Source organism: Miniopterus schreibersii (assembly GCF_964146895.1).
Source record: "Miniopterus schreibersii genome assembly, chromosome: 12".
Taxonomy (NCBI): Eukaryota; Metazoa; Chordata; class Mammalia; order Chiroptera; family Miniopteridae; genus Miniopterus; species Miniopterus schreibersii.
The window spans coordinates 6,679,480-6,690,500 of record NC_138112.1 but is presented as its reverse complement, the minus strand read 5'-3'; positions in this window follow the sequence as shown (position 1 = coordinate 6,690,500).

The following is an 11,021-nucleotide window of genomic DNA, read 5'->3' as shown; positions in this document are numbered from 1 at the left end:
CCAGTACTACAGTAAAGAAATCTGTTTATATTTAACCTCGTCTTTTCCACAGTTACGTGACCGTCATTTTACTCTGCCCCTCTCCATCCAATCAGCCGTAAACATTTTCTATTACTTTCTGATTGTGTTGTGCAGGCCCGTTCCCTTTATCAGCTGCCACCATTGTAGGGTGGGTGATCCTTGCAACAGGATTACTCCCAGCAGCACCCTAATGTTTAATACCAATTTATATATTCCATGATACCCTGTATTTCTCTGCATGTAGCCTTTATACTGTATTTTCTTTTTACTTATATCTTTAGATAGCTCCATGAAGGCAGACACCATATGTTATTCACTGAATTTGCAGTATCCAGTGTCTGGCATATATATAATACTTGGCAAATTTTTAAAATCCTCACCCGAGGATATGTTTTTATTGACTTTGGAGAGAGAGGAGGGGGAAGGGGAGAGAAACATTAATTGGTTGCCTCCTGTATGTGCCTTGACCAGGAGATTGAACCCGCAACATAGGTATGTACCCTGACCAGGAATCAAACCTGCAGCCTTTTGGTGTAGAGGATGGTGCTCCAGCCAACTGAGCCATCCAGCCAGGACTACTTGGTAAATATTTGATGAGTGGATGATGGAACATTTAACAAATCAAATTTTAAAAAGATTCAACATAGACAATTTTAAAATAGATTTGCTAACCCTGAACCATTATTGCATTCTATTATTAAAACTGTATCTCAATATATTGTGCATTTAATACACTCTAGAATTCTGTTTGCTTTTCAAATTTTTAAGAATTGGACCTTTAATTATGAGGCTTTCTTTAAAAAATTAGTTTGGTTTTGGAATTACAGTTCTGCTGGTTTTGTAGAATGAGTTGGTAAGCTTATCTTTTTCAGTGCCCTGGGAGAAATTTGAATAATACAGGAGCTATGCCCAGTCGGTGTGGCTCAGCAGTTAAGTATCGGCCTAGGATTCAGGCGATCGAGGTTTGATGCCTGGTCAGGGCACATGCCCGGGTTGTGGGCTTGATCCCCAGTGGGGGGTGTGCAGGAGGCAGCCGATCAATGACATCACTGGTGTTTCTATTTCTCCCTCTCCCACTCTCTAAAATGAATAAAGACATTTTAAAAATAATACAGGAGTTATGTTTCTAGAACACTTGTTGAACTCATTAATGAATCTATTGGGGTCTTAGAAGTAACTCTGATTCCCTTCTCATTTTCCTTTGTGGTTATTTATGTTTTCTACTTTCTCAGGAGTCAATTTGGATACCTTCTATCTTTCTAAAAGAACCAACCTTTTTTGTTTCCACATTAATTGTTATAGAGTTAAATGTAGTATTTCTCATAATTTTTGTAAAACTTTAGAGTTCACTTTTTAATTTTTAAAATTTTTATACTTGTTTTATTTCTCATATATATTTTACCTTCCTCCTGCACCCAGATTTGCTAGAGGTTGTGCTGTTTATATGTTTTACATTCACATATGTATAAGCCCCACACTGCATGGTTAAAAACAGATTTTCTTTTAAGGAGATTTAAATAAAAAACTACATATTTTTTTCAATAGTTGCCATTTCTGTAGCTCTCCTTACCTTTGTGTAACCCATTTATCCATCTGGTATTCTAGAAGAACTCGATATATATTTTAATATATATTACTTGATTTCAGAGAGAGGAAGGAGGGGAGAGAGAGAAACATCAATGATGAGAGTCATTGATTGGCTGCCTCCTGCACACCCCTGACTGGGGATTGAGACGGCAACCTGGGCGTGTGCCCTGACCGGGAATCAACCGTAATCTCCTGGATCCTAGGTTGATGCTCAACCACTGAGCAACACCACCTGGGTTCTTGATATTTTTTTACAGTGCAGGCTTGCTGGTGATGAATTATTTTAGCTTTTGTATGTCTGAAAAAGTCTTTTTCACCATTTTTGAAATACATATTTTTATGCTGGATATAGAATTTTAAGCTGACAATTTTTATTCTTTGAATACTATAAAAATGTGATTCCACCTCTGGCCAGTGTGGCTAAGTTGGTTGAGTGTCATCCTGCACACCAAAATGTAGCAGGTTTGTTTCCCAGTCAGGGCACATACCTAGGCTGAGGATTTGATCCCCATCCCCTGTTGGGGCAGATGTGGGAGACAAATGGTCCATATTTCTAACACTGATGTTTCTCTCTCCCTCTCCCTCTCTCTCTCTCCCCCCCTTCCTCCCTCCCTCCCTGCCTCAAATCAATAGGAAAAATACCCTCAGGAAAAAATAATAATTAAAATTAAATTAAAATGTGGCTCCACTGTCTTCTCACTTCCACTTCCTCCTTAAGAAATCTGTCGTACATAATGTGCTGTTTTTCTCTGGCTGTTTTGAGCAATTTATGAAGTGCCTTACTGTAACTTTCTTCATATTTCTTTGGCTTGGGGTTCATTGACCTGTCTGTTTATCATTTTCATCAAATTCGGAAAATTTTGGCCATTATTTGAAATTTTTTTTTTTTTTTTTTTTTACAGATTTTAGAGAGAGAAGGGGTGTGTGTGTATGTGTGTGTGTGTAAACACTGATTTGTTGTTCCACTTATTTATGCATTTATTGGTTGATTCTTGTATGGGCCCTGATGAGGACTGAACCTGTGATCTTGGTGTATCAGGACCCTGGTCAAGCAACTGAGCTACTCAGCCAGGGTCAAAATAATTGTTTCTTGGTCCTCACTTTCATCTTTGGAAACTCCAGTTACACTTATATGATGCTAATTGATGTCTCATAGCTCACTGATGTGCTATTTTTAATTTTTTTTTCTATTTTATTTTGTATTGTTTCATTGCTATGTCTTCAAGTCCACCAATCATTTTCTCTGTAGTATCTAATCAATTAATTCCAATATCTTTATCTTAGACATTGTAGTTTTTCTCCTTAGAAGTTTAATTTGGATCTCTTTTTTATGATTTTAAATTTTTTTCAGTGTTATTTTGACACAACTGACAAAATTGTAGGATATTTAGATTGTACAACCTGATGATTTGATATACTTTGTGAGAGAATTCCCCCCACTACATTAACACATGATTTGTATCTTTTTCTCTGGCTAAGTGGCTCAGTTGGTTGGAGCAGGGTACCGTACACCAAAAGGTGGCAGCTTTGATTCCTGATGAGGGCACATACCTAGGTTGCGGGTTTGAACCCTGGTCAGGGCCTATATGGGGAGCAACTGATCGATGTTTCTCTCACATCAATGTTTTTTTTTTTTCTCCCTCCCCCTTCTCTAAAATCATTTAAAAAGAAAAAACATATCCTTGGGTTAGGATTAAAATATATATATATAATTTGTATCTTTTTTATATCTTCACTCTGAAATATTTCAACATATGGATTAAATTCATAGTACTTTTTAATGTTCGTGTTTACTAATGCTAGTATCTTTGTCAGTCTTGGGTTGGTTTCTACTGGTTCACTCATTATTGTATGTATTTTCCTGGTTCTCTGCATGCCTTGTAATTTTGGTTGGATGCTAAGCATTGTGAATTTTATGTTCTTGGATGTTTGATGTTTTGTATTTCTATAAATATTCTTGAGCTTTGTTCTGGGACACAGTTGCATGTAAACAGTTTTATCTTTTCAGGACTTGTGTTTAAGATATGTTGGGCAGGAGAATTTCGAAGATGGCAGCGGATTAAGTGGAAGCTACAGTGACACTCTCCCAGGACCAACATGGAATTACAACTAAAATATAGAAAAACCATCCTGAATAATCAACTGCAACTGAACGTCTTCAGTTGGAGAGCACCCTCATAACCAAGGAGGAAAAGTGGAGACCACACAGAGATGGGTAGAAAGTGTGGAGGTGCAAGAGGGATGGCTGGGCTCCCAAAGGCAGCAACTGAAGGTACTGAGGGTGGCCATCTGGATTCCTGTGCAGAGTCATTCCCCCATACTGCAGAGAACATCTTTCACAGGCAGACATTTACCTTCTAGGCAGCTTTTGACTATGGGGGGAAGCAGTTGTCCCACCCTGCTGGAAAACCTCTGCCCCACCCTTTGGAGTTTCTATAGCCTGAAGCTCATTAAGACACAGAATAACAGCCTTTGGGTGGGTTGAATCTTTACCTGATTTGCTTCTGGACCCAGGGCTTGGAAAAACAGACCTTCGTGTGCATCTTGGTTCTTTCCATACACATGAAGCCCCAGCAGAGGAAACCACAAGTTGTAGAATGGGGAAAACTTTAAACAGGGTAATCAAGGCGAGTCACAAATAGTGTCTGACATAGGCCTGTACCAGAGCCCATCCAAAAGACTGGGAGTCCTAGCATATCTACTTAATACATAGAAACAAATCCAAACAGGCAGCCAAAATGGGGAGACCAAAAAAACAAGTCCCTAAATGAAAGAACAAAAGAATTCTCCAGAAGAAGAGCTAAATGAAATGGAGATAAGCAATCTATCAGATATAGAGTTCAGAATACTGATCGTAAGGATGCCTAACAGCATGAGAAAATAGAAACTATGAAGGAAATTAAGAATGACATAGTAGAAAGAAAATATACATTGGAAGGAATAAACTGCAGATTAGAGGAAGCTGAGGATCCGATTAGAAAATTAGAAGACATGGTAGAAAAAGTCACCCAGTCAGAGACCCAAAAAGAAAAAAAAAATTTTTAAACATGAGGACAGTTTAAGGGAGCTGTGGGACCACATGAAATGTAACTATTAGCATCATAGGAGTGCCAGAAGATGATGAAAGTAAGCAAGGATTATAGAACTTGTTTGAAAAATCCTGGCAGAAAACTTCCTTAACCTGGTGAAGGAAAAAGTCATACAAGTCCTGGAGGCACAGAGAGTCTCAAGAAAGAAGAACCCCAAAGAGGCCCACACCCAGACACATCATAATTAAAATGCCAAAAATTCAAGACAAAGAATCTTAGAGGAAGCAAGAGAAAAGCAATCTGTTACCTACAAGGAGCTCCCATAAAGGCTGTCAGCTGACTTCTCATCAGAAACTCCACAGGCCAGAAGGGAATGGCATGAAGTATTCAAGGTAATGCAAAGCAAGGATCTGAAACCAAGGCTACTCTATCCAGCAAGACTATCATTCAAGATAGATGGTGAAATAAAGAGCTTCCCAGACAAAAAAAAAAAAAGGCTCAAGGAGTTTAACACCACCAAATGAGCATTGTAAGAAATATTAAATGGAGGGGAGGAAACAGATGGCGGCATAGGTAACCATGGTACCTACAGCTTCCCACAACTAAAATACAGAACAACCATCACTCAGAACCTCCTGAAATCTAGCTGAACAGAAGCCCTATAACCAGGGAACTGAAAAAGCATTGAGACTGGTAGGAGGGGCGGAGACGCGGGAGAATTGGGGCTGGATCCTAGAGATGGCTGCGGGCACACCTGGTGCCTCGGTTTAAACCTGGGAGGGATATCTTGGTGGTGGAGGTTTCTCGGAGGAGAGAGGTATCCCAGCCTCACATCAGGCCCCAGCCTAGGGCTCCAGGGCCAGGAAGAGACTTCCCCACAACTTCAAGCTGTGAAAACCAGCAGGGACTGTGGCTAAGGGACTCGGAAGCTGCGGGAGCCCCAGGCAGCTCCCCTTAAACGGCCTGTGCACAGACTCAGATGCACTCCCTCTGATTCCCAGCACCGGGCAGAACCTTGGAAGAAACCTGGGACACTTGGGGAGGAACTAACCTGCCTGAAATTGGGGCGAGAGAGATGGAGGAGCAGCTTTCTCCCAGGCAGAAGACCTGGCAGCGGCCGTTGCTCCTTTGATGAGCCCTCCCTCCACACAGCTTACAGGCAGTCACCATATTTGAATTTTCAGCAGTTGACTCACACCTTTGGCCCCGCCTCAGCGATTCCCAGACACCCCACCCCTCCCTACCTGCAAGCTCACCCAGGCCATTTTCAGGGGTTTTGCTGTGCAAGTGGCCTCTTGACCCTTTGTCCTAGGACTTTCCTAAAATCTCTAAAACAAGCAGCAGTGTGCCCCATACGTCTTGATAAGTGGCCCCAGGCCTGGCACTAGTGGTAGCCTGCATTGGCTCATAGCTTGGCATCTCGTGGACAACACCAACCCCAGCACAAGTAGCAGCCAACTATGGTTCACTGTGTAGCTCATGCTGGGTGGCCCTGGGCAAGGCACTGGCAGAGGCTGACTTTGCACCTCCCAGGAGGCCCCAGAGACAGTGCACCTGGTGGTCATACTCAACCACACTGGATTACAACCCTACCACATCCACAAGTGACACACTCAAGGGGCGCACTTGGTGAACACCAAAGCTCCACTGAAGTAAATCCTGCTCCATAGGGGTGTCTCCAGCACAGTAGCTCTTTGGCTGTCATTGCTGCTGGTCCTCACAGCTGATTGGCCTGGGGGTCAATTCCTCCCAGTGATGCCAACAGCAACCAAGGCTCAGCTACAATAGGACAGTGCACACAGCCCACACAGGGGAACACCTAGAAGGCCCAGCTCAGGTGACTGGGGAGGCTGAGCCACTGGACCCTACAGGACACCTACTACACAAAGCCACTCTACAAATTCCAGGAGACATAGCAGCTCTACCGAATACATAGAAACAAACACCCGGGAGCAGCCAAAATGTGGAGGCAAAGAAACATGTCACAAAGGAAAGAACAGAAGAAATCTCTAGAAAAGGAACTAAATGAAATATATCCAAGCAAGCTAATAGATACAGAGTTCAAAATTTTGTTTATAGGAATGCTCAAGCATATTATTATGAAAACAACTGAGAAAATTAATAACATAATAAAGTACCAATTTGAAATGAAGGCTACACAAACTGAAATGAATAATTTACAAGGAATCAGTAGTAGAGTAGAGAACGCTGAGAATCAAATCAGCAATTTGGAACATGGGGAAACAAAAACATCCAACCAGAAGAGCAAAAAGAAAAAAGAATCCAGAAATATGAAGATAGTGTAGGAGTCTCTGGGACAACTTCAAGAGGCCCAACATTCGTAGTATTGGGATGACAGAAGGAGAAGAAAGAGAGCAAGAAATTGAAAACCTATTTGAAAAAATAATTACAGAAAACTTCCCCTACCTGGGGAAAGAAATAGACTTACAAGTCTAGGAAGCACAGAGGGTTCCAAACAAGAGGAACCCAAAGAGGCCCACAGCAAGACACATCATAATTAAAATGCCAAAGGTTAAAGACAAAGAGGGACTCTTAAAAGCAGCACGAGAATACCAGTTAGTTACCTACAAGGGAGCACCCGTACCACTGTCAGCTGATTTCTCAACAGAAACCTTGCAAGCCAGAACGGAGTGGCAATAAATATTCATAGTGATAAAAAACATGGAACTACAACCAAGATTGCTCTACCCAGCAGAGTTATCATTTAGAATTGAATGTCAGATAAAAAGCTTCTCAGACAAGGAAAAGCTAAAGGAGTTCATCACCAGCAGATCAGGACTACAGGAAAAGTTGAAGGGTCTTCTTTAAGAAGAAGCTAATGAACAAAACAATCTGATGAACTAAATAGACCCAGAGACACTGACACATGCAACAGACGATCATATTTCAGAGGAAAGAGGGAAGGGGGGTGGAGGGTAGGAAGAGATTAACCAAAGACATTATATTGATATATGCATAACCCAAGGACACAGTCAATAATGGGGTGAAGGCCTGGGGAGGGGGTGAGAGCAAAGTGGAGGGGGTCAGTTGGGAAGAAAAATGGGACACCTGTAATACTTTCAACAATAAAGATAATTAAAAAAAATATATTAAAGGGACTGCTGTAATAAGTTGAAATAGAGAAAAACATAGGCATAAAAAATATAAAATGGCAATAGATAACTACCTATCAATAATAACCTTAATTATAAATGGATTAAATGCTCCAATCAAAAGACATAGGGTAGCTGAATGGATAAGAAAACAAGACCCAAATATATGCTGTCTGCAAGAGACCCACCTCAGAACTAAAGACTCATACAGGCTGGAGAAAAATACAAGAAACTTTTGGAGGACTCTAAAGGTGAGGCCGACAGCAATACAGTCATAGTCGGGGACTTTAACACCCACTGACTTTACTGGATAGATCTTCCAGACGAAAAATCAACAAAGAAACAGTGATTCTAAATGACACACTAGGTCAGATGGATTTAACTGACATTTACAGAACATTCCACACCAAAGCTGAAGAATAGGCTTTCTCCTGAGGTTCATGTGGGACATTCTCAAAGATAGACCACCTGTTAGGACACAAAATAAGTCTCTACAAGTTCAAGAAGACTGAAATCATATCAAGCATCTTCTTGGACATGTACACGATGCAATACTATATAGTTGTTAAAAAGAAGGATCTCTTACCCTTTGAGACAGCATGGTGGGACCTGGAGAGTCCTATGCTAAGCAAAATAAGCCACTCAGAGAAAGAAAAGTATCACATGATCTTACTTATATGTGGAATCTAATGGACAAAATAAACTGATGAACAAAGTAGATCTAGAGACATAGGAGCATGGAACATACTGATGAATCTTAGAAGGAAGGCATGGGTGAGGAGGTGGGTGGGGAGAGATTAACCTAAAAACTTATATGCATAAATGCATAACCCAAGGACACAGATATTAGTGTGGTGAAGGTGTGGGGGGATCAATGGGGAAAAAAGGGGGAACTTTTTAATACTTTCAACAATAAATATAAATTTAAAAAAATAAAATCAATAAAAACATTTTTTAAAAAAATATATCTTTATTGATTTTAGAGAGAGGAAAGAAGAAGGAGAGAGAGAGATAGAAACAATGATGAGAGAGTCATTGATTGGCTGCCTAGCCTGCAACCTGGGCATGTGCCCTGACCGGGAATCGAACCCCGATCGCCTGGATCCTAGGTCAATGTTCAACCGCTGAGCCACGCCCGGCTGGGCAATAAAAACATTTAAAAAAAGATATGTTGGGCAGGATTTGAGAAATATTTAGTCTAGTGGTACTTCACCCCATGACTGAAGCAAAGAATATTCTAATAGGTGCCTCACTACTTACGAAGTTTTTCAGTCTGGCTAGTGGGAATAAGTAGTGCCCCTGTTTTTTGTTAGTGCTGAGTATTCCCTCTGATTCTTTGGGACAGTTTTTTTCCCTGGCTTGTATAGTTTCTTCAAACCTTTATGCTCATCAGTGCTCTCATAAAAACTGGAGGAATGCCCAGCCTGTGTGGCTCAGCGGTTGAGTATCACCCTATGATTCAGGAGGTGGGGGGAGTGTAGGAGGCAGCTGGTCAATGACTCTCTCATCATTGGTGTTTCTTTCTCTCTCTCTCTGTCTCTCTGTCTCTCTCTCTGTCTCTGTCTCTCTCTCTCTCCCCATCTCTGAAATCAATAAAAAAATATATTAAAACACACACACACAACAACTGGAGGAAACCTGCAGATCTCTGGTCAGTACTGTGTACTGGAAATTCTGGCTGTCTTGGTTTCCCTGAAGTTTCAGTTACATCTCCTGAACTCAGAGTTTACCAGGCTCTGTCGGCCCTTCACAGACACCCCCCATCCCCCACAACACACACGCTGCAGCCTGAAAATTCCCTTAAGGAGGCAATCATAGGGCTCACCTCATTTGTTTCCTGTTTCTCAGGGATCACTGTCCTCTGTACCTTCCATTCTCTTGCTTCATGTTGTGTCCGTATTGATTGTCTCAGCCAGGAGGGTAAATCTAACCCCCAATATTCCATCTTGACCGTATGTGGAAGTTAATCCTTGGTTTCGGAATGTAGTGCAGTTGCCATTCTTCATATTAAATGGTCTATATTTTTAGGTTTGCTTACTTCCTCTTAATGAGTTATTTAGATTCTTTTTATTTTTAAATTACTTTTCATTCTGCAGTTGTGACTTAATTTGATTGCCGTGTTGCGAATGTGGCCTATGTGACAAACAGTTGTAGAGAGATAAACCACATCAGTAAGTGGATGGTCACAGGATTTTTCTAGGTTGCCTGGCATTGAGCCGGCAGGGCTTGCCCCAGGCCCAAGCACACCTCTGTGGAAGTTTGTGAGGAAATTTGGAACCACATCCATCCTCCTTGGCTGGCCCTCCTCCTGTGAGTTCCAGCCTGCACTGTGTGATGTCTGCATGGTGTTGGCCTGAGGGTTTCTTTTCCCAACTTTTACAACAGTTCCATGGATGTTTGCATTTTAAGGAACTTACACAATTTAACACCAAAAAACCAAATAATCCAATTGAAAAATGGGCAGAGGACCTGAATTGACATTTCTCCAAAGAGCACACACAGGTGGCCAATAGACATGTGAAAAGATGCTCAATGTCACTAGTCATCAGAGAAATACAAATTTAAACCACAGTGAAATATCACCTCACACCTGCCAAAATGGCTATCATCAATAAATCTGCAAACAGCAAGTGTTTTGGCGAGGCTGTGGAGAAAAGGGAGCCCTCATGCACTGCTGGTGGGAATACAAATTGGTGCAGCCTCTGTGGAAAACAGTATGGAGGGTCCTCAAAACATTAAAAATAGAACTACCTTATGACAGCAGTTCCACTTCTGGGTATATATTCAAAGAAATCCAAAACACTAATTTGAAAAGATATATGCACCCCTGTGTTCATTGCAGTGTCATTTACAATAGCCAAGATATGGAAGCAACCCAAGTGCCCATCAGTAGATGAGTATATTAAAAAGCGGTGGTACATATATATAATGGAATATTGCTTGGCCATAAAAAAGAATGAAATCCTACCATTTGTAACAACATAGGATGAACCTAGAGGGTATTACACTAAGTGAAATAAATCAGAGAAATTAAAATACCATATGATTTCACTTATATGTGTAATCTTAATAAAATAAACAAAGCAGACTCATAGATACAGAGAACTGATGGTTGCCAGATGGGAAAGGGGTTGGAGGGCTGAGTGAAAAAGGGAAGGGATTAAGAAGTATACATTGACAGTTACAAAATAGTCACAGGGATGCAAAGTACAGCATAGGGACTATAGTCAACAATATTGTAATAACTGTATAGGGCCAGGTGGGTACTAGA